Genomic DNA, 22,540 nt, shown 5'->3' with positions numbered 1-22,540 from the left:
TAACTACAAATTTGTGTAAAAGGTAAACAAAATTATTTTAATAAACCGTGCAAAATAGCTAAATTTTGAACGTTTTCAGAATTCGACGAAACTTGACCCAAACGTTGGTCTAGACCCAAGAATTTGTGTGGTAAATTTGCTAAACGTAATAATAACTACAAGTTTGTATAAAAAGGAAACGAGCGTACTTTAATAAAATTGTGTAAAACAGCTAAATGTGGAACGTTATTAGAATTCGACGAAACTTGACTCAAACGTTGGTTTACACCCAATAATTTTTGCGGTATATTTTTTAAGCTTAATAATAACTACAAATTTGTGTAAAATGTAAACAAAATTATTTTAATAAAACCGTGCAAAATAGCTAAATTTTGAACGTTTTCAGAATTCGACGAAACTTGACCCAAACGTTGGTCTAGACCCAAGAATTTATTTGTAAATTTGCTAAGCTTATGAGCTTTCATAGCTCAGTTGGTTAGAGCATTCGTTTAGTAAGCGGGAGGTCTTGAGTTCAACTTTCAATGAAAGCAATTTAAATTTGCTAAGCTCAATAATAACTACAGGTTTGTATAAAAGGAAAATAAACTTGCTCTATTAAAACGGTGCAAAACATCTAAATTTCGAACGTTCTCAGAATTCGTCGAAAGTTAACCAAAACGTTGGTCTAGTCCCATGAATGAATGTGCTAAATTTGCTAAGCTTAATAATAACTACAAATTTGTATCAAAGGAAAACGAACTTGCGTTTATAAAACCGTGCAAAACAGCTAAATTTTGAACGTTCTTAGATTACGAGGACACTTGACACAAACGTTGGTCAAGACCCAAGAATTTGTGTGGTAAATTTGCTAATCGTAATAATAAGTACAAGTTTGTACAAAAGGGAAACTAAATTACTCTAATAAAATCGCGCAAAACAGCTAAATTTTGAACGTTCTCTGTATTCGACGAAACTAGATAAAAACTTTGGTCTAGACACAAAACTTTATGTGGTAAATCTGTTAAGCTTAATAATAACTACAGATTTTTATAAAAAGCAAACAAACTTGCTCTATTAAAACCCCGCAAAACAGCTAAATATTGAACGTTCTCAGAATTCGACGAAACTCGACCCAAACGTTGGTCTAGACCCAAAAATTTGTGTGGTAAATTTGCTAAGCGTTATAATAACTACAAGTTTGTATAAAAGGGAAACAAAGTTGCTCTAATATGACGAAACATGACCAAAATGTTGGTCTAGACCCAAGAATTAATGTGGTAAATTTGCTAAGTTTAATAATAACTACAAATTTGTATAAAAGAAAAACGAACTTGCTTTAATAAAACCGTGCAAAACAGCTAAAGTTTGAACGTTCTTAGATTACGAGGAAACTTGACCCAAACGTTGGTCAAGGCCCAAGAATTTGTGTGGTAAATTTGCTAAGCGTAATAATAACTACAAGTTTGTACAAAAGGGAAACTAAATTACTCTAATAAAACCGCGCAAAACAGCTAAATTTTGAACGTTCTCTGAATTCGACGAAACTAGACCAAAACGTTGGTCTAGAACCAAGAATTTATGTGGTAAATCTTCTAAGCTTAATAATAACTACAGATTTTTATAAAAGGGAAACAAACTTGCTCTATTAAAACCCCGCAAAACAGCTAAATATTGAACGTTCTCAGAATTCGACGAAACTCGACCCAAACGTTGGTCTAGACCCAAAAATTTGTATGGTAAATTTGCTAAGCGTTATAATAACTACAAGTTTGTATAAAAGGGAAACAAAGTTGCTCTAATATGACGAAACATGACCAAAATGTTGGTCTAGACCCAAGAATTAATGTGGTAAATTTGCTAAGTTTAATAATAACTACAAATTTGTATAAAAGGAAAATGAACTTGCTTTAATAAAACCGTGCGAAACAGCTACATTTTGAACATTCTCAGAATTGGACGAAACTTCACCAAAACGTTATTCTAGACCCAAGAATTAATGTGGTAAATTTTCTAAGCTTAATAATAACTACAAGTTTGTATAAAAGGGAAACGAACTTACTTTAATAAAACCGTACAAAACAACTAAATTTTCAACGTTCTTAAATATGACGAACCTTGACCCAAACTTTGGTATAGACCCCAGAATTTTTATTGTAAATTTGCTAAGCGAAATAATATCTAAAAGTTTGTATAAAAGGAAAAGGAACTTGGTCTAATAAAACCGCGAAAAACAGCTAAATTTTGAATGTTCTCAGAATTCAACGAAACATAACCAAAACGTTGGTCTAGACCCAAGAATTTATGTGGTAAATATGCTAAGCTTAATAATAACTACAAGTTTGTATAAAAGGAAAACGAACTTGCTTTAATAAAACCATGCAAAACAGCAAAATGTGAAACGTTCTTAGAATTCGACGAAACTTGACCCAAACGTTGGTTTACACCCAAGAATTTGTGTGGTATATTTACTAAACTAAATAATAACTACAAGTTTGTATAAAAGGGAAACAAAATTGTTCTAATAAAACAGTGCAAAATAGCTAAATTTTGAACGTTGTCAGAATTCGACGATACTTGACCCAAACAATGGTCAAGACCCAAGAATTTGTGTGGTAAATTTGCTAAACGTAATAATAACTACAAGTTTGTATAAAAGGGAAACAAACATGCTCTAATAAAACCGCGCAAAACACCTAAATTTTGAACGTTCTCAGAATTCGACGAAACTCGACCCAAACGTTGGTCTAAACCCAAAAATTTGTGCGGTAAATTTGCTAAGCCTAATAATAACTACAAGTTTGTATAGAAGGGAAACAAACTTGCTCTAATAAAATCGCGCAAAACAGCTAAATTTTGAACGTTCTCAGAATTCGACGAAACTTGACCAAAACGTTGGTCTAGACCCAAGAATTAAGTTGGTAAATTTTCTAAGATTAATAATAACTACAAGTTCGTATAAAAGGGAAACAAACTTGTTTTAATAAAACAGTGCAGAACAGCTAAATTTTCAACGTTCTTAGAATACGAGGAAACTTGACCCAAACGTTGGTCTAGACCCAAAAATTTGTGTGGTAAATTTGCTAAGCGTAATAATAACTATAAGTTTGTATAAAAAGGAAATGAACGTGCTTTAATAAAATCGTGCAAAACAGCTAAATGTAGATCGTTCTTAGAATTCAACGAAACTTGACTCAAACGTTGGTTTACACCCAAGAATTTGTGCGGTATATTTGTTAAGCTTAATAATAACTACAAATTTGTTTAAAAGGTAAACAAAATTATTTTAATAAAATCGTGCAAAATAGCTAAATTTTGATCATTTTCAGAATTCGACGAAACTTGACCCAAACGTTGGTCTAGACCCATGAATTTATGTGGTAAATTTGCTAAGCTTATGAGCTTTCATAGCTAAGTTGGTTAGAGCATTCGTTTAGTAAGCGGGAGGTCTTGAGTTCAACTTTCAATGAAAGCAATTTAAATTTGCTAAGCTAAATAATAACTACAGGTTTGTATAAAAGGAAAATAAACTTGCTCTATTAAAACCGCGCAAAACATCTAAATTTCGAACGTTCTCAAAATTCGTCGAAACTTGACCAAAACCTTGCTCTAGTCCCAAGAATGAATGTGCTAAATTTGCTAAGCTTAATAATAACTACAAATTTGTATCAAAGGAAAACGAACTTGCTTTTATAAAACCGTGCAAAACAGCTAAATTTTGAACGTTCTTAGATTACGAGGACACTTGACACAAACGTTGGTCAAGGCCCAAGAATTTGTGTGGTAAATTTGCTAAGCGTAATAATAACTACAAGTTTGTATAAAAGGGAAACTAAATTACTCTAATAAAACCGTGCAAAACACCTAAATTGTGAACGTTCTCAGAATTCGACGAAACTCGACCCAAACGTTGGTCTAGACCCAAGAATTTGTGTGGTAAATTTGCTAAGCCTAATAATAACTACAAGTTTGTATAGAAGGGAAACAAACTTGCCCTAATAAAATCGCGCAAAACAGCTAAATTTTGAACGTTCTCAGAATTCGACGAAACTTGACCAAAACGTTGGTCTAGACCCAAGAATTAAGTTGGTAAATTTTCTAAGCTTAATAATAACTACAAGTTTGTATAAAAGGGAAACAAACTTCTTTTAATAAAACCGTGCAGAACAGCTAAATTTTCAACGTTCTTAGAATACGAGGAAACTTGACCCAAACGTTGGTCTAGACCCAAAAATTTGTGTGGTAAATTTGCTAAGCGTAATAATAACTACAAATTTGTATAAAAAGGAAATGAACGTGCTTTAATAAAATCGTGCAAAACAGCTAAATGTGGATCGTTCTTAGAATTCGACGAAACTTGACTCAAACGTTGGTTTACACCCAAGAATTTGTGCGGTATATTTGTTAAGCTTAATAATAACTACAAATTTGTTTAAAAGGTAAACAAAATTGTTTTAATAAAACCGTGCAAAATAGCTAAATTTTGAACGTTTTTAGAATTCGACGACACTTGACCCAAACGTTGGTCTAGACCCAAGAATTTATGTGGTAAATTTGCTAAGCTTATGAGCTTTCATAGCTCAGTTGGTTAGAGCACTCGTTTAGTAAGCGGGAGGTCTTGAGTTCAACTTCCAATGAAAGCAATTTAAATTTGCTAAACTCAATAATAACTACAGGTTTGTATAAAAGGGAAACAAACTTACTCTATTAAAACCACGCAAAACATCTAAATTTCGAACGTTCTCAGAATTCGTCGAAACTTGACCAAAACGTTGGTCTAGTCCCAAGAATTAATGTGGTAAATTTTCTAAGCTTAATAGTAACTAAAAATTTGTATAAAAGAAAAACGAACTTGCTTTTATAAAACCATGCAAAACAGCAAAATTTTGAACGTTCTTAGATTACGAGGACACTTGACACAAACGTTGGTCAAGACCCAAGAATTTGTGTGGTAAATTTGCTAAGCGTAATAATAACTACAAGTTTGTACAAAAGGAAAACTAAATTACTCTAATAAAACCGCGCAAAACAGCTAAATTTTGAACGTTCTCTGAATTCGACGAAACTAGACCATACGTTAGTCTAGACCCAAGAATTTATGTGGTAAATCTGCTAAGGTTAATAATAACTACAAATTTGTATAAAAGGGAAACGAACTTGCTTTAATAAAACCGTGCGAAACAGCTAAATTTTGAACGTTCTCAGAATTGGACGAAACTTCATCAAAACGTTAGTCTAGACCCAAGAATTAATGTGGTAAATTTTCTAAGCTTAATAATAACTACAAGTTTGTATAAAAGGAAAACGAACTTACATTAATAAAACCGTACAAAACAACTAAATTTTCAACGTTCTTAAATATGACGAACCATGACCCAAACTTTGGTATAGACCCCAGAATTTTTATTGTAAATTTGCTAAGCGAAATAATACCTAAAAGTTTGTATAAAAGGAAAAGAAACTTGGTCTAATAAAACCGCGAAAAACAGCTAAATTTTAATTGTTCTCAGAATTCAACGAAACATAACCAAAACGTTGGTCTAGACCCAAGAATTTATGTGGTAAATATGCTAAGCTTAATAATAACTACAAGTTTGTATAAAAGGAAAACGAACTTGCTTTAATAAAACCATGCAAAACAGCAAAATGTGGAACGTTTTTAGAATTCGACGAAACTTGACCCAAACGATAGTTTACACCCAAGAATTTGTGTGGTATATTTACTAAACTAAATAATAACTACAAGTTTGTATAAAAGGGAAACAAAATTGTTCTAATAAAACAGTGCAAAATAGCTAAATTTTGAACGTTCTCAAAATTCGACGATACTTGACCCAAACAATGGTCAAGACCCAAGAATTTATGTGGTAAATTTGCTAAACGTAATAATAACTACAAGTTTGTATAAAAGGGAAATAAACATGCTCTAATAAAACCGCGCAAAACACCTAAATTTTGAACGTTCTCAGAATTCGACGAAACTCGACCAAAACGTTGGTCTAGACCCAAGAATTTGTGTGGTAAATTTGCTAAGCCTAATAATAACTACAAGTTTGTATAGAAGGGAAACAAACTTGCTCTAATAAAATCGCGCAAAAAAGCTAAATTTTGAACGTTCTCAGAATTCGACGAAACTTGACCAAAACATTGGTCTAGACCCAAGAATTAAGTTGATAAATTTTCTAAGCTTAATAATAACTACAATTTTGTATAAAAGGAAAACAAACTTCTTTTAATAAAACCGTGCAGAACAGCTAAATATTCAACGTTCTTAGAATACGAGGAAACTTGACCCAAACGTTGGTCTAGACCCAAAAATTTGTGTGGTAAATTTGCTAAGCGTAATAATAACTACAAGTTTGTATAAAAAGGAAATGAACGTGCTTTAATAAAATCGTGCAAAACAGCAAAATGTGGAACGTTCTTAGAATTCGACGAAACTTGACTCAAACGTTGGTTTACACCCAAGAATTTGTGCGGTATATTTGTTAAGCTTAATAATAACTACAAATTTGTTTAAAAGTTAAACAAAATTGTTTTAATAAAACCGTGCAAAATAGCTAAATTTTGAACGTTTTTAGAATTCGACGAAACTTGACCCAAACGTTGGTCTAGACCCAGAATTTATGTGGTAAATTTGCTAAGCTTATGAGCTTTCATAGCTCAGTTGGTTAGAGCACTCGTTTAGTAAGCGGGAGGTCTTGAGTTCTACTTCCAATGAAAGCAATTTAAATTTGCTAAACTCAATAATAACTACAGGTTTGTATAAAAGGGAAACAAACTTACTCTATTAAAACCACGCAAAACATCAAAATTTCGAACGTTCTCAGAATTCGTCGAAACTTGACCAAAACGTTGGTCTAGTCCCAAGAATTAATGTGGTAAATTTTCTAAGCTTAATAATAACTACAAATTTGTATAAAAGAAAAACGAACTTGCTTTTATAAAACCGTGCAAAACAGCTAAATTTTGAACGTTCTTAGATTACGAGGACACTTGACACAAACGTTGGTCAAGACCCAAGAATTTGTGTGGTAAATTTGCTAAGCTAATAATAACTACAAGTTTGTACAAAAGGGAAACTAAATTACTCTAATAAAACTGCGCAAAACAGCTAAATTTTGAACGTTCACTGAATTCGACGAAACTAGACCAAAACTTTTGTCTAGACCCAAGAATTTATGTGGTAAATCTACTAAGGTTAATAATCACTACAGATTTTTATAAAAGGAAAACGAACTTGCTTTAATAAAACTGTGCGAAACAGCTAAATTTTGAACGTTCTCAGAATTGGACGAAACTTCACCTAAACGTTAGTCTAGACCCAAGAATTAATGTGGTAAATTTTCTAAGCTTAATAATAACTACAAGTTTGTATAAAAGGGAAACGAAATTACTTTAATAAAACCGTACAAAACAACTAAATTTTCAACGTTCTTAAATATGACGAACTTTGACCCAAACGTTGGTATAGACCCCAGAATTTTTATTGTAAATTTGCTATGCGAAATAATACCTACAAGTTTGTATAAAAGGAAAACAAGCTTGGTCTAATAAAACCGCGAAAAACAGCTAAATTTTGAACGTTCTCAGAATTCAACGAAACATAACCAAAACGTTGGTCTAGACACAAGAATTTATATGGTAAATATGCTAAGCTTAATAATAACTACAAGTTTGTATAAAAGGAAAACGAACTTGCTTTAATAAAACCATGCAAAACAGCAAAATGTGGAACGTTCTTAGAATTCGACGAAACTTGACCCAAACGCTGGTTAACACCCAAGAATTTGTGTGGTATATTTACTAAACTAAATAATAACTACAAGTTTGTATAAAAGGGAAACAAAATTGTTCTAATAAAACAGTGCAAAATAGCTAAATTTTGAACGTTCTCAGAATTCGATGATACTTGACCCAAACAATGGTCAAGACCCAAGAATTTGTGTGGTAAATTTTGCTAAACGTAATAATAATTACAAGTTTGTATAAAAGGGAAACAAACATGCTATAATAAAACCGAGCAAAACACCTAAATTTTGAACGTTCTCAGAATTCGACGAAACTCGACCAAAACGTTGGTCTAGACCCAAGAATTTGTGTGGTAAATTTGCTAAGCCTAATAATAACTACAAGTTTGTATAGAAGGGAAACAAACTTGCTCTAATAAAATCGCGCAAAAAAGCTAAATTTTGAACGTTCTCAGAATTCGACGAAACTTGACCAAAACATTGGTCTAGACCCAAGAATTAAGTTGATAAATTTTCTAAGCTTAATAATAACTACAAGTTTGTATAAAAGGAAAACAAACTTCTTTTAATAAAACCGTGCAGAACAGCTAAATATTCAACGTTCTTAGAATACGAGGAAACTTGACCCAAACGTTGGTCTAGACCCAAAAATTTGTGTGGTAAATTTGCTAAGCGTAATAATAACTACAAGTTTGTATAAAAAGGAAATGAACGTGCTTTAATAAAATCGTGCAAAACAGCAAAATGTGGAACGTTCTTAGAATTCGACGAAACATGACTCAAACGTTGGTTTACACCCAAGAATTTGTGCGGTATATTTGTTAAGCTTAATAATAACTACAAATTTGTTTAAAAGGTAAACAAAATTGTTTTAATAAAATCGTGCAAAATAGCTAAATTTTGAACGTTTTTAGAATTCGACGAAACTTGACCCAAACGTTGGTCTAGACCCAGAATTTATGTGGTAAATTTGCTAAGCTTATGAGCTTTCATAGCTCAGTTGGTTAGAGCACTCGTTTAGTAAGCGGGAGGTCTTGAGTTCTACTTCCAATGAAAGCAATTTAAATTTGCTAAACTCAATAATAACTATAGGTTTGTATAAAAGGGAAACAAACTTACTCTATTAAAACCACGCAAAACATCAAAATTTCGAACGTTCTCAGAATTCGTCGAAACTTGACCAAAACGTTGGTCTAGTCCCAAGAATTAATGTGGTAAATTTTCTAAGCTTAATAATAACTACAAATTTGTATAAAAGAAAAACGAACTTGCTTTTATAAAACCGTGCAAAACAGCTAAATTTTGAACGTTCTTAGATTACGAGGACACTTGACACAAACGTTGGTCAAGACCCAAGAATTTGTGTGGTAAATTTGCTAAGCTAATAATAACTACAAGTTTGTACAAAAGGGAAACTAAATTACTCTAATAAAACTGCGCAAAACAGCTAAATTTTGAACGTTCACTGAATTCGACGAAACTAGACCAAAACTTTTGTCTAGACCCAAGAATTTATGTGGTAAATCTACTAAGGTTAATAATCACTACAGATTTTTATAAAAGGAAAACGAACTTGCTTTAATAAAACTGTGCGAAACAGCTAAATTTTTAACGTTCTCAGAATTGGACGAAACTTCACCTAAACGTTAGTCTAGACCCAAGAATTAATGTGGTAAATTTTCTAAGCTTAATAATAACTACAAGTTTGTATAAAAGGGAAACGAAATTACTTTAATAAAACCGTACAAAACAACTAAATTTTCAACGTTCTTAAATATGACGAACTTTGACCCAAACGTTGGTATAGACCCCAGAATTTTTATTGTAAATTTGCTATGCGAAATAATACCTACAAGTTTGTATAAAAGGAAAACAAGCTTGGTCTAATAAAACCGCGAAAAACAGCTAAATTTTGAACGTTCTCAGAATTCAACGAAACATAACCAAAACGTTGGTCTAGACACAAGAATTTATATGGTAAATATGCTAAGCTTAATAATAACTACAAGTTTGTATAAAAGGAAAACGAACTTGCTTTAATAAAACCATGCAAAACAGCAAAATGTGGAACGTTCTTAGAATTCGACGAAACTTGACCCAAACGCTGGTTAACACCCAAGAATTTGTGTGGTATATTTACTAAACTAAATAATAACTACAAGTTTGTATAAAAGGGAAACAAAATTGTTCTAATAAAACAGTGCAAAATAGCTAAATTTTGAACGTTCTCAGAATTCGATGATACTTGACCCAAACAATGGTCAAGACCCAAGAATTTGTGTGGTAAATTTTGCTAAACGTAATAATAATTACAAGTTTGTATAAAAGGGAAACAAACATGCTATAATAAAACCGAGCAAAACACCTAAATTTTGAACGTTCTCAGAATTCGACGAAACTCGACCAAAACGTTGGTCTAGACCCAAGAATTTGTGTGGTAAATTTGCTAAGCCTAATAATAACTACAAGTTTGTATAGAAGGGAAACAAACTTGCTCTAATAAAATCGCGCAAAAAAGCTAAATTTTGAACGTTCTCAGAATTCGACGAAACTTGACCAAAACATTGGTCTAGACCCAAGAATTAAGTTGATAAATTTTCTAAGCTTAATAATAACTACAAGTTTGTATAAAAGGAAAACAAACTTCTTTTAATAAAACCGTGCAGAACAGCTAAATATTCAACGTTCTTAGAATACGAGGAAACTTGACCCAAACGTTGGTCTAGACCCAAAAATTTGTGTGGTAAATTTGCTAAGCGTAATAATAACTACAAGTTTGTATAAAAAGGAAATGAACGTGCTTTAATAAAATCGTGCAAAACAGCAAAATGTGGAACGTTCTTAGAATTCGACGAAACTTGACTCAAACGTTGGTTTACACCCAAGAATTTGTGCGGTATATTTGTTAAGCTTAATAATAACTACAAATTTGTTTAAAAGGTAAACAAAATTGTTTTAATAAAATCGTGCAAAATAGCTAAATTTTGAACGTTTTTAGAATTCGACGAAACTTGACCCAAACGTTGGTCTAGACCCAGAATTTATGTGGTAAATTTGCTAAGCTTATGAGCTTTCATAGCTCAGTTGGTTAGAGCACTCGTTTAGTAAGCGGGAGGTCTTGAGTTCTACTTCCAATGAAAGCAATTTAAATTTGCTAAACTCAATAATAACTACAGGTTTGTATAAAAGGGAAACAAACTTACTCTATTAAAACCACGCAAAACATCAAAATTTCGAACGTTCTCAGAATTCGTCGAAACTTGACCAAAACGTTGGTCTAGTCCCAAGAATTAATGTGGTAAATTTTCTAAGCTTAATAATAACTACAAATTTGTATAAAAGAAAAACGAACTTGCTTTTATAAAACCGTGCAAAACAGCTAAATTTTGAACGTTCTTAGATTACGAGGACACTTGACACAAACGTTGGTCAAGACCCAAGAATTTGTGTGGTAAATTTGCTAAGGTAATAATAACTACAAGTTTGTACAAAAGGGAAACTAAATTACTCTAATAAAACTGCGCAAAACAGCTAAATTTTGAACGTTCACTGAATTCGACGAAACTAGACCAAAACTTTTGTCTAGACCCAAGAATTTATGTGGTAAATCTACTAAGGTTAATAATCACTACAGATTTTTATAAAAGGAAAACGAACTTGCTTTAATAAAACTGTGCGAAACAGCTAAATTTTGAACGTTCTCAGAATTGGACGAAACTTCACCTAAACGTTAGTCTAGACCCAAGAATTAATGTGGTAAATTTTCTAAGCTTAATAATAACTACAAGTTTGTATAAAAGGGAAACGAAATTACTTTAATAAAACCGTACAAAACAACTAAATTTTCAACGTTCTTAAATATGACGAACTTTGACCCAAACGTTGGTATAGACCCCAGAATTTTTATTGTAAATTTGCTATGCGAAATAATACCTACAAGTTTGTATAAAAGGAAAACAAGCTTGGTCTAATAAAACCGCGAAAAACAGCTAAATTTTGAACGTTCTCAGAATTCAACGAAACATAACCAAAACGTTGGTCTAGACACAAGAATTTATATGGTAAATATGCTAAGCTTAATAATAACTACAAGTTTGTATAAAAGGAAAATGAACTTGCTTTAATAAAACCATGCAAAACAGCAAAATGTGGAACGTTCTTAGAATTCGACGAAACTTGACCCAAACGCTGGTTTACACCCAAGAATTTGTGTGGTATATTTACTAAACTAAATAATAACTACAAATTTGTTTAAAAGGTAAACAAAATTATTTTAATAAAACCATGCAAAATAGCTAAATTTTGAACGTTTTCAGAATTCGACGAAACTTGACCCAAACGTTGGTCTAGACCCAAGAATTTATGTGGTAAATTTTCTAAGCTTATGAGCTTTCATAGCTCAGTTGGTTAGAGCATTCGTTTAGTAAGCGGGAGGTCTTGAGTTCAACTTTCAATGAAAGCAATTTAAATTTGCTAAACTCAATAATAACTACAGGTTTGTATAAATGGAAAATAAACTTGCTCTATTAAAACCGCGCAAAACATCTAAATTTCGAACGTTCTCAGAATTCGTCGAAACTTGACCAAAACGTTGGTCTAGACCCAAGAACTAATGTGGTAAATTTGCTAAGCTTAATAATAACTACAAATTTGTATAAAAGAAAAACGAACTTGCTTTAACAAAACCGTGCAAAACAGCTAAAGTTTGAACGTTCTTAGATTACGAGGAAACTTGACCCAAATGTTGGTCAAGACCCAAGAATTTGTGTGGTAAATTTGCTAAGCGTAATAATAACTACAAGTTTGTACAAAAGGGAAACTAAATTACTCTAATAAAACCGCGCAAAACAGCTAAATTTTGAACGTTCTCTGAATTCGACGAAACTAGACCAAAACGTTGGTCTAGACCCAAGAATTTATGTGGTAAATCTGATAAGTTTAATAATAACTACAAATTTGTATAAAAGGAAAACGAACTTGCTTTAATAATACCGTGCGAAACAACTAAATTTTGAACGTTCTCAGAATTGGACGAAACTTCACCAAAACGTTAGTCTAGACCCAAGAATTAATGTGGTAAATTTTTTAAGCTTAATAATAACTACAAGTTTGTATAAAAGGTAAACGAACTTACTTTAAAAAAACCGTGCAAAACAACTAAATTTTCAACTTTCTTAAATATGACGAACCTTGACCCAAACGTTGGTATAGACCCCAGAATTTTTATTGTAAATTTGCTAAGCGAAATAATACCTACAAGTTTGTATAAAAGGAAAACAAACTTGGTCTAATAAAACCGCGAAAAACAGCTAAATTTTAATTGTTCTCAGAATTCAACGAAACATAACCAAAACGTTGGTCTAGACCCAAGAATTTATGTGGTAAATATGCTAAGCTTAATAATAACTACAAGTTTGTATAAAAGGAAAACGAACTTGCTTTAATAAAACCATGCAAAACAGCAAAATGTGGAACGTTTTTAGAATTCGACGAAACTTGACCCAAACGCTGGTTTACACCCAAGAATTTGTGTGGTATATTTACTGAACTAAATAATAACTACAAGTTTGTATAAAAGGGAAACAAAATTGTTATAATAAAACAGTGCAAAATAACTAAATTTTGAACGTTCTCAGAATTCGACGATACTTGACCCAAACAATAGTCAAGACCCAAGAATTTGTGTGGTAAATTTGCTAAACGTAATAATAACTACAAGTTTGTATAAAAGGAAAACAAACATGCTCTAATAAAACCGCGCAAAACACCTAAATTTTGAACGTTCTCAGAATTCGACGAAACTCGACCCAAACGTTGGTCTAGACACAAGAATTTGTGTGGTAAATTTGCTAAGCCTAATAATAACTACAAGTTTGTATAGAAGGGAAACAAACTTGCTCTAATAAAATCGCGCAAAACAGCTAAATTTTGAACGTTCTCAGAATTCGACGAAACTTGACCAAAACGTTGGTCTAGACCCAAGAATTAAGTTGGTAAATTTTCTAAACTTAATAATAACTACAAGTTTGTATAAAAGGGAAACAAACTTCTTTTAATAAAACCGTGCAGAACAGCTAAATTTTCAACGTTCTTAGAATACGAGGAAACTTGACCCAAACGTTGGTCTAGACCCAAAAATTTGTGTGGTAAATTTGCTAAGCGTAATAATAACTACAAGTTTGTATAAAAAGAAAACGAACATGCTTTAATAAAATTGTGCAAAACAGTTAAATGTGGAACGTTATTAGAATTCGACGAAACTTGACTCAAACGTTGGTTTACACCCAAGAATTTGTGCGGTATATTTGTTAAGCTTAATAATAACTACAAATTTGTTTAAAAGGTAAACAAAATTGTTTTAATAAAACCGTGCAAAATAGCTAAATTTTGAACGTTTTCAGAATTCGACGAAACTTGACCCAAACGTTGGTCTAGACCCAAGAATTTATGTGGTAAATTTTCTAAGCTTATGAGCTTTCATAGCTCAGTTGGTTAGAGCATTCGTTTAGTAAGCGGGAGGTCTTGAGTTCAACTTTCAATGAAAGCAATTTAAATTTGCTAAACTCAATAATAACTACAGGTTTGTATAAATGGAAAATAAACTTGCTCTATTAAAACCGCGCAAAACATCTAAATTTCGAACGTTCTCAGAATTCGTCGAAACATGACCAAAACGTTGGTCTAGACCCAAGAACTAATGTGGTAAATTTGCTAAGCTTAATAATAACTACAAATTTGTATAAAAGAAAAACGAACTTGCTTTAACAAAACCGTGCAAAACAGCTAAAGTTTGAACGTTCTTAGATTACGAGGAAACTTGACCCAAATGTTGGTCAAGACCCAAGAATTTGTGTGGTAAATTTGCTAAGCGTAATAATAACTACAAGTTTGTACAAAAGGGAAACTAATTACTCTAATAAAACCGCGCAAAACAGCTAAATTTTGAACGTTCTCTGAATTCGACGAAACTAGACCAAAACATTGGTCTAGACCCAAGAATTTATGTGGTAAATCTGATAAGTTTAATAATAACTACAAATTTGTATAAAAGGAAAACGAACTTGCTTTAATAATACCGTGCGAAACAGCTAAATTTTGAACGTTCTCAGAATTTGACGAAACTTCACCAAAACGTTAGTCTAGACCCAAGAATTAATGTGGTAAATTTTCTAAACTTAATAATAACTACAAGTTTGTATAAAAGGGAAACGAACTTACTTTAAAAAAACCGTGCAAAACAACTAAATTTTCAACGTTCTTAAATATGACGAACCTTGACCCAAACGTTGGTATAGACCCCAGAATTTTTATTGTAAATTTGCTAAGCGAAATAATACCTACAAGTTTGTATAAAAGGAAAACAAACTTGGTCTAATAAAACCGCGAAAAACAGCTAAATTTTGAACGTTCTCAGAATTCAACGAAACATAACCAAAACGTTGGTCTAGACACAAGAATTTATATGGTAAATATGCTAAGCTTAATAATAACTACAAGTTTGTATAAAAGGAAAACGAACTTGCTTTAATAAAACCATGCAAAACAGCAAAATGTGGAACGTTCTTAGAATTCGACGAAACTTGACCCAAACGCTGGTTTACACCCAAGAATTTGTGTGGTATATTTACTAAACTAAATAATAACTACAAATTTGTTTAAAAGGTAAACAAAATTATTTTAATAAAACCGTGCAAAATAGCTAAATTTTGAACGTTTTCAGAATTCGACGAAACTTGACCCAAACGTTGGTCTAGACCCAAGAATTTATGTGGTAAATTTTCTAAGCTTATGAGCTTTCATAGCTCAGTTGGTTAGAGTATTCGTTTAGTAAGCGGGAGGTCTTGAGTTCAACTTTCAATGAAAGCAATTTAAATTTGCTAAGCTCAATAATAACAACAAGTTTGTATAAATGGAAAATAAACTTGCTCTATTAAAACCGCGCAAAACATCTAAATTTCGAACGTTCTCAGAATTCGTCGAAACTTGACCAAAACGTTGGTCTAGACCCAAGAACTAATGTGGTAAATTGGCTAAGCTTAATAATAACTACAAATTTGTATAAAAGAAAAACGAACTTGCTTTAACAAAACCGTGCAAAACAGCTAAAGTTTGAACGTTCTTAGATTACGAGGAAACTTGACCCAAACGTTGGTCAAGACCCAAGAATTTGTGTGGTAAATTTGCTAAGCGTAATAATAACTACAAGTATGTACAAAAGGGAAACTAAATTACTCTAATAAAACCGCGCAAAACTGCTAAATTTTGAACGTTCTCTGAATTCGACGAAACTAGACCAAAACGTTGGTCTAGACCCAAGAATTTATGTGGTAAATCTGCTAAGTTTAATAATAACTAAAAATTTGTATAAAAGGAAAACGAACTTGCTTTAATAATACCGTGCGAAACAGCTAAATTTTGAACGTTCTCAGAATTGGACGAAACTTCACCAAAACGTTAGTCTAGACCCAAGAATTAATGTGGTAAATTTTCTAAGCTTAATAATAACTACAAGTTTGTATAAAAGGTAAACGAACTTACTTTAATAAAACCGTGCAAAACAACTAATTTTCAACGTTCTTAAATATGACGAACCTTGACCCAAACGTTGGTATAGACCCCAGAATTTTTATTGTAAATTTGCTAAGCGAAATAATACCTACAAGTTTGTATAGAAGGAAAACAAACTTGGTCTAAAAAAACCACGAAAAACAGCTAAATTTTGAACGTTCTCAGAATTCGACGAAACATAACCAAAACGTTGGTCTAGACCCAAGAATTTATGTGGTAAATATGCTAAACTTAATAATAACTACAAGTTTGTATAAAAGGAAAACGAACTTGCTTTAATAAAACCATGCAAAACAGCAAAATGTGGAACGTTCTTAGAATTCGAAGAAACTTGACCCAAACGCTGGTTTACACCCAAGAATTTGTGTGGTATATTTACTGAACTAAATAATAACTACAAGTTTGTATAAAAGGGAAACAAAATTGTTATAATGAAACAGTGCAAAATACCTAAATTTTGAACGTTCTCAGAATTCGACGATACTTGACCCAAACAATGGTCAAGACCCAAGAATTTGTGTGGTAAATTTGCTAAACGTAATAATAACTACAAGTTTGTATAAAAGGAAAACAAACATGCTCTAATAAAACCGCGCAAAACACCTAAATTTTGAACGTTCTCAGAATTCGACGAAACTCGACCCAAACGTTGGTCTAGACACAAGAATTTGTGTGGTAAATTTGCTAAGCCTAATAATAACTACAAGTTTGTATAGAAGGGAAACAAAATTGCTCTAATAAAATCGCGCAAAACAGCTAAATTTTGAACGTTCTCAGAATTCGACGAAACTTGACCAAAACGTTGGTCTAGACCCAAGAATTAAGTTGGTAAATTTTCTAAGCTTAATAATAACTACAAGTTTGTATAAAAGGGAAACAAATTTCTTTTAATAAAACCGTGCAGAACAGCTAAATTTTCAACGTTCTTAGAATACGAGGAAACTTGACCCAAACGTTGGTCTAGACCCAAAAATTTGTGTGGTAAATTTGCTAAGCGTAATAATAACTACAAGTTTGTATAATAAGGAAATGAACGTGCTTTAATAAAATCGTGCAAAACAGCTAAATGTGGAACGTTCTTAGAATTCGACGAAACTTGACTCAAACGTTGGTTTACACCCAAGAATTTGTGCGGTATATTTGTTAAGCTTAATAATAACTACAAATTTGTTTAAAAGGTAAACAAAATTGTTTTAATATAACCGTGCAAAATAGCTAAATTTTGAACGTTTTCAGAATTCGACGAAACTTGACCCAAACGTTGGTCTAGACCCAAGAATTTATGTGGTAAATTTGCTAAGCTTATGAGCTTTCATAGCTCAGTTGGTTAGAGCACTCGTTTAGTAAGCGGGAGGTCTTGAGTTCAACTTCCAATGAAAGCAATTTAAATTTGCTAAACTCAATAATAACTACAGGTTTTTATAAAAGGGAAACAAACTTACTCTATTAAAACCACGCAAAACATCTAAATTTCGAACGTTCTCAGAATTCGTCGGAATTTGACCAAAACGTTGGTCTAGTCCCAAGAATTAATGTGGTAAATTTTCTAAGATTACTAATAACTACAAATTTGTATAAAAGAAAAACGAACTTGCTTTTATAAAACCGTGCAAAACAGCTAAATTTTGAACGTTCTTAGATTACGAGGACACTTGACACACGTTGGTCAAGACCCAAGAATTTGTGTGGTAAATTTGCTAAGCTAATAATAACTACAAGTTTGTACAAAAGGAAAACTAAATTACTCTAATAAAACCGCGCAAAACAGCTAAATTTTGAACGTTCTCTGAATTCGACGAAACTAGACCATACGTTGGTCTAGACCCAAGAATTTATGTGGTAAATCTGCTAAGGTTAATAATAACTACAAATTTGTATAAAAGGGAAACGAACATGCTTTAATAAAACCGTGCAAAACAGCTAAATTTTGAACGTTCTCAGAATTGGACGAAATTTCACCAAAACGTTAGATTAGACCCAAGAATTATTGTGGTAAATTTTCTAAGCTTAATAATAACTACAAGTTTGTATAAAAGGAAAACGAACTTACTTTAATAAAACCGTACAAAACAACTAAATTTTCAACGTTCTTAAATACGACGAACCTTGACCCAAACTTTGGTATAGACCCCAGAATTTTTATTGTAAATTTGCTAAGCGAAATAATATCTAAAAGTTTGTATAAAAGGAAAAGAAACTTGGTCTAATAAAACCGCGAAAAACCGCTAAATTTTGAATGTTCTCAGAATTCAGCGAAAAATAACCAAAACGTTGGTCTAGACCCAAGAATTTATGTGGTAAATATGCTAAGCTTAATAATAACTACAAGTTTGTATAAAAGGAAAACGAACTTGCTTTAATAAAACCATGCAAAACAGCAAAATGTGGAACGTTCTTAGAATTCGACGAAACTTGACCCAAACGCTGGTTTACACCCAAGAATTTGTGTGGTATATTACTAAACTAAATAATAACTACAAGTTTGTATAAAAGGGAAACAAAATTGTTCTAATAAAACAGTGCAAAATAGCTAAATTTTGAACGTTCTCAAAATTCGACGATACTTGACCCAAACAATGGTCAAGACCTAAGAATTTATGTGGTAATTTGCTAAACGTAATAATAACTACAAGTTTGTATAAAAGGGAAACAAACATGCTCTAATTAAACCGCGCAAAACACCTAAATTTTGAACGTTCTCAGAATTCGACGAAACTAGACCCGAACGTTGGTCTAGACCCAAGAATTTGTGTGGTAAATTTGCTAAGCCTAAGGGAAACAAACTTGCTCTAATAAAATCGCGCAAAACAACTAAATTTTGAACGTTCTCAGAATTCGACGAAACATGACCAAAACGTTGGTCTAGACCCAAGAATTAAGTTAGTAAATTTTCTAAGCTTAATAATAAATACATGTTTGTATAAAAGGGAAACAAACTTCTTTTAATAAAACCGTGCAGAACAGCTAAATTTTCAACGTTCTTATAATACGAGGAAACTTGACCCAAACGTTGGTCTAAACCAAAAAATTTGTGTGGTAAATTTGCTAAGCGTAATAATAACTACAAGTTTGTATAAAAAGGAAATGAACGTGCTTTAATAAAATTGTGCAAAACTGCTAAATGTGGAACGTTATTAGAATTCGACGAAACTTGACTCAAACGTTGGTTTACACCCAAGAATTTGTGCGGTATATTTGTTAAGCTTAATAATAACTACAAATTTGTTTAAAAGGTAAACAAAATTGTTTTAATAAAACCGTGCAAAATAGCTAAATTTTGAACGTTTTCAGAATTCGACGAAACTTGACCCAAACGTTGGTCTAGACCCAAGAATTTATGTGGTAAATTTTCTAAGCTTATGAGCTTTCATAGCTCAGTTGGTTAGAGCATTCGTTTAGTAAGCGGGAGGTCTTGAGTTCAACTTTCAATGAAAGCAATTTAAATTTGCTAAACTCAATAATAACTACAAGTTTGTATAAATGGAAAATAAACTTGCTCTATTAAAACCGCGCAAAACATCTAAATTTCGAACGTTCTCAGAATTCGTCGAAACTTGACCAAAACGTTGGTCTAGACCCAAGAACTAATGTGGTAAATTTGCTAAGCTTAATAATAACTACAAATTTGTATAAAAGAAAAACGAACTTGCTTTAACAAAACCGTGCAAAACAGCTAAAGTTTGAACGTTCTTAGATTACGAGGAAACTTGACCCAAATGTTGGTCAAGACCCAAGAATTTGTGTGGTAAATTTGCTAAGCGTAATAATAACTACAAGTTTGTACAAAAGGGAAACTAATTACTCTAATAAAACCGCGCAAAACAGCTAAATTTTGAACGTTCTCTGAATTCGACGAAACTAGACCAAAACATTGGTCTAGACCCAAGAATTTATGTGGTAAATCTGATAAGTTTAATAATAACTACAAATTTGTATAAAAGGAAAACGAACTTGCTTTAATAATACCGTGCGAAACAGCTAAATTTTGAACGTTCTCAGAATTTGACGAAACTTCACCAAAACGTTAGTCTAGACCCAAGAATTAATGTGGTAAATTTTCTAAGCTTAATAATAACTACAAGTTTGTATAAAAGGTAAACGAACTTACTTTAATAAAACCGTGCAAAACAACTAATTTTCAACGTTCTTAAATATGACGAACCTTGACCCAAACGTTGGTATAGACCCCAGAATTTTTATTGTAAATTTGCTAAGCGAAATAATACCTACAAGTTTGTATAGAAGGAAAACAAACTTGGTCTAAAAAAACCACGAAAAACAGCTAAATTTTGAACGTTCTCAGAATTCGACGAAACATAACCAAAACGTTGGTCTAGACCCAAGAATTTATGTGGTAAATATGCTAAACTTAATAATAACTACAAGTTTGTATAAAAGGAAAACGAACTTGCTTTAATAAAACCATGCAAAACAGCAAAATGTGGAACGTTCTTAGAATTCGAAGAAACTTGACCCAAACGCTGGTTTACACCCAAGAATTTGTGTGGTATATTTACTGAACTAAATAATAACTACAAGTTTGTATAAAAGGGAAACAAAATTGTTATAATGAAACAGTGCAAAATACCTAAATTTTGAACGTTCTCAGAATTCGACGATACTTGACCCAAACAATGGTCAAGACCCAAGAATTTGTGTGGTAAATTTGCTAAACGTAATAATAACTACAAGTTTGTATAAAAGGAAAACAAACATGCTCTAATAAAACCGCGCAAAACACCTAAATTTTGAACGTTCTCAGAATTCGACGAAACTCGACCCAAACGTTGGTCTAGACACAAGAATTTGTGTGGTAAATTTGCTAAGCCTAATAATAACTACAAGTTTGTATAGAAGGGAAACAAAATTGCTCTAATAAAATCGCGCAAAACAGCTAAATTTTGAACGTTCTCAGAATTCGACGAAACTTGACCAAAACGTTGGTCTAGACCCAAGAATTAAGTTGGTAAATTTTCTAAGCTTAATAATAACTACAAGTTTGTATAAAAGGGAAACAAATTTCTTTTAATAAAACCGTGCAGAACAGCTAAATTTTCAACGTTCTTAGAATACGAGGAAACTTGACCCAAACGTTGGTCTAGACCCAAAAATTTGTGTGGTAAATTTGCTAAGCGTAATAATAACTACAAGTTTGTATAATAAGGAAATGAACGTGCTTTAATAAAATCGTGCAAAACAGCTAAATGTGGAACGTTCTTAGAATTCGACGAAACTTGACTCAAACGTTGGTTTACACCCAAGAATTTGTGCGGTATATTTGTTAAGCTTAATAATAACTACAAATTTGTTTAAAAGGTAAACAAAATTGTTTTAATATAACCGTGCAAAATAGCTAAATTTTGAACGTTTTCAGAATTCGACGAAACTTGACCCAAACGTTGGTCTAGACCCAAGAATTTATGTGGTAAATTTGCTAAGCTTATGAGCTTTCATAGCTCAGTTGGTTAGAGCACTCGTTTAGTAAGCGGGAGGTCTTGAGTTCAACTTCCAATGAAAGCAATTTAAATTTGCTAAACTCAATAATAACTACAGGTTTTTATAAAAGGGAAACAAACTTACTCTATTAAAACCACGCAAAACATCTAAATTTCGAACGTTCTCAGAATTCGTCGGAATTTGACCAAAACGTTGGTCTAGTCCCAAGAATTAATGTGGTAAATTTTCTAAGATTACTAATAACTACAAATTTGTATAAAAGAAAAACGAACTTGCTTTTATAAAACCGTGCAAAACAGCTAAATTTTGAACGTTCTTAGATTACGAGGACACTTGACACACGTTGGTCAAGACCCAAGAATTTGTGTGGTAAATTTGCTAAGCTAATAATAACTACAAGTTTGTACAAAAGGAAAACTAAATTACTCTAATAAAACCGCGCAAAACAGCTAAATTTTGAACGTTCTCTGAATTCGACGAAACTAGACCATACGTTGGTCTAGACCCAAGAATTTATGTGGTAAATCTGCTAAGGTTAATAATAACTACAAATTTGTATAAAAGGGAAACGAACATGCTTTAATAAAACCGTGCAAAACAGCTAAATTTTGAACGTTCTCAGAATTGGACGAAATTTCACCAAAACGTTAGATTAGACCCAAGAATTATTGTGGTAAATTTTCTAAGCTTAATAATAACTACAAGTTTGTATAAAAGGAAAACGAACTTACTTTAATAAAACCGTACAAAACAACTAAATTTTCAACGTTCTTAAATACGACGAACCT

General features: G+C 32.1%; 4 non-coding genes across 4 annotated transcripts; all 4 read left to right on the top strand.

The window, feature by feature from the left end:
* Positions 1-456: 456 nt before the first annotated feature.
* Positions 457-530, top strand: TRNAT-AGU (transfer RNA threonine (anticodon AGU)). Its single transcript has one exon. It is a non-coding gene; the product is annotated as a tRNA-Thr (tRNA).
* An 11,585-nt stretch (positions 531-12,115) lies between these two features.
* TRNAT-AGU (transfer RNA threonine (anticodon AGU)) lies at positions 12,116-12,189 on the top strand. The gene has a single exon. It is a non-coding gene; the product is annotated as a tRNA-Thr (tRNA).
* Positions 12,190-14,200: 2,011 nt separating this feature from the next.
* Positions 14,201-14,274, top strand: TRNAT-AGU (transfer RNA threonine (anticodon AGU)). Its single transcript has one exon. It is a non-coding gene; the product is annotated as a tRNA-Thr (tRNA).
* Positions 14,275-19,658: 5,384 nt separating this feature from the next.
* Positions 19,659-19,732, top strand: TRNAT-AGU (transfer RNA threonine (anticodon AGU)). The gene has a single exon. It is a non-coding gene; the product is annotated as a tRNA-Thr (tRNA).
* The last annotated feature ends 2,808 nt before the right edge of the window (positions 19,733-22,540 follow it).

The sequence above is a fragment of the Sesamum indicum genome, linkage group LG7 (genome assembly GCF_026168435.1).
Source record: "Sesamum indicum cultivar Baizhima isolate 11 linkage group LG7, ASM2616843v1, whole genome shotgun sequence".
NCBI lineage: Eukaryota > Viridiplantae > Streptophyta > Magnoliopsida > Lamiales > Pedaliaceae > Sesamum > Sesamum indicum.
This window is presented reverse-complemented; position numbering and strand designations above follow the sequence as displayed.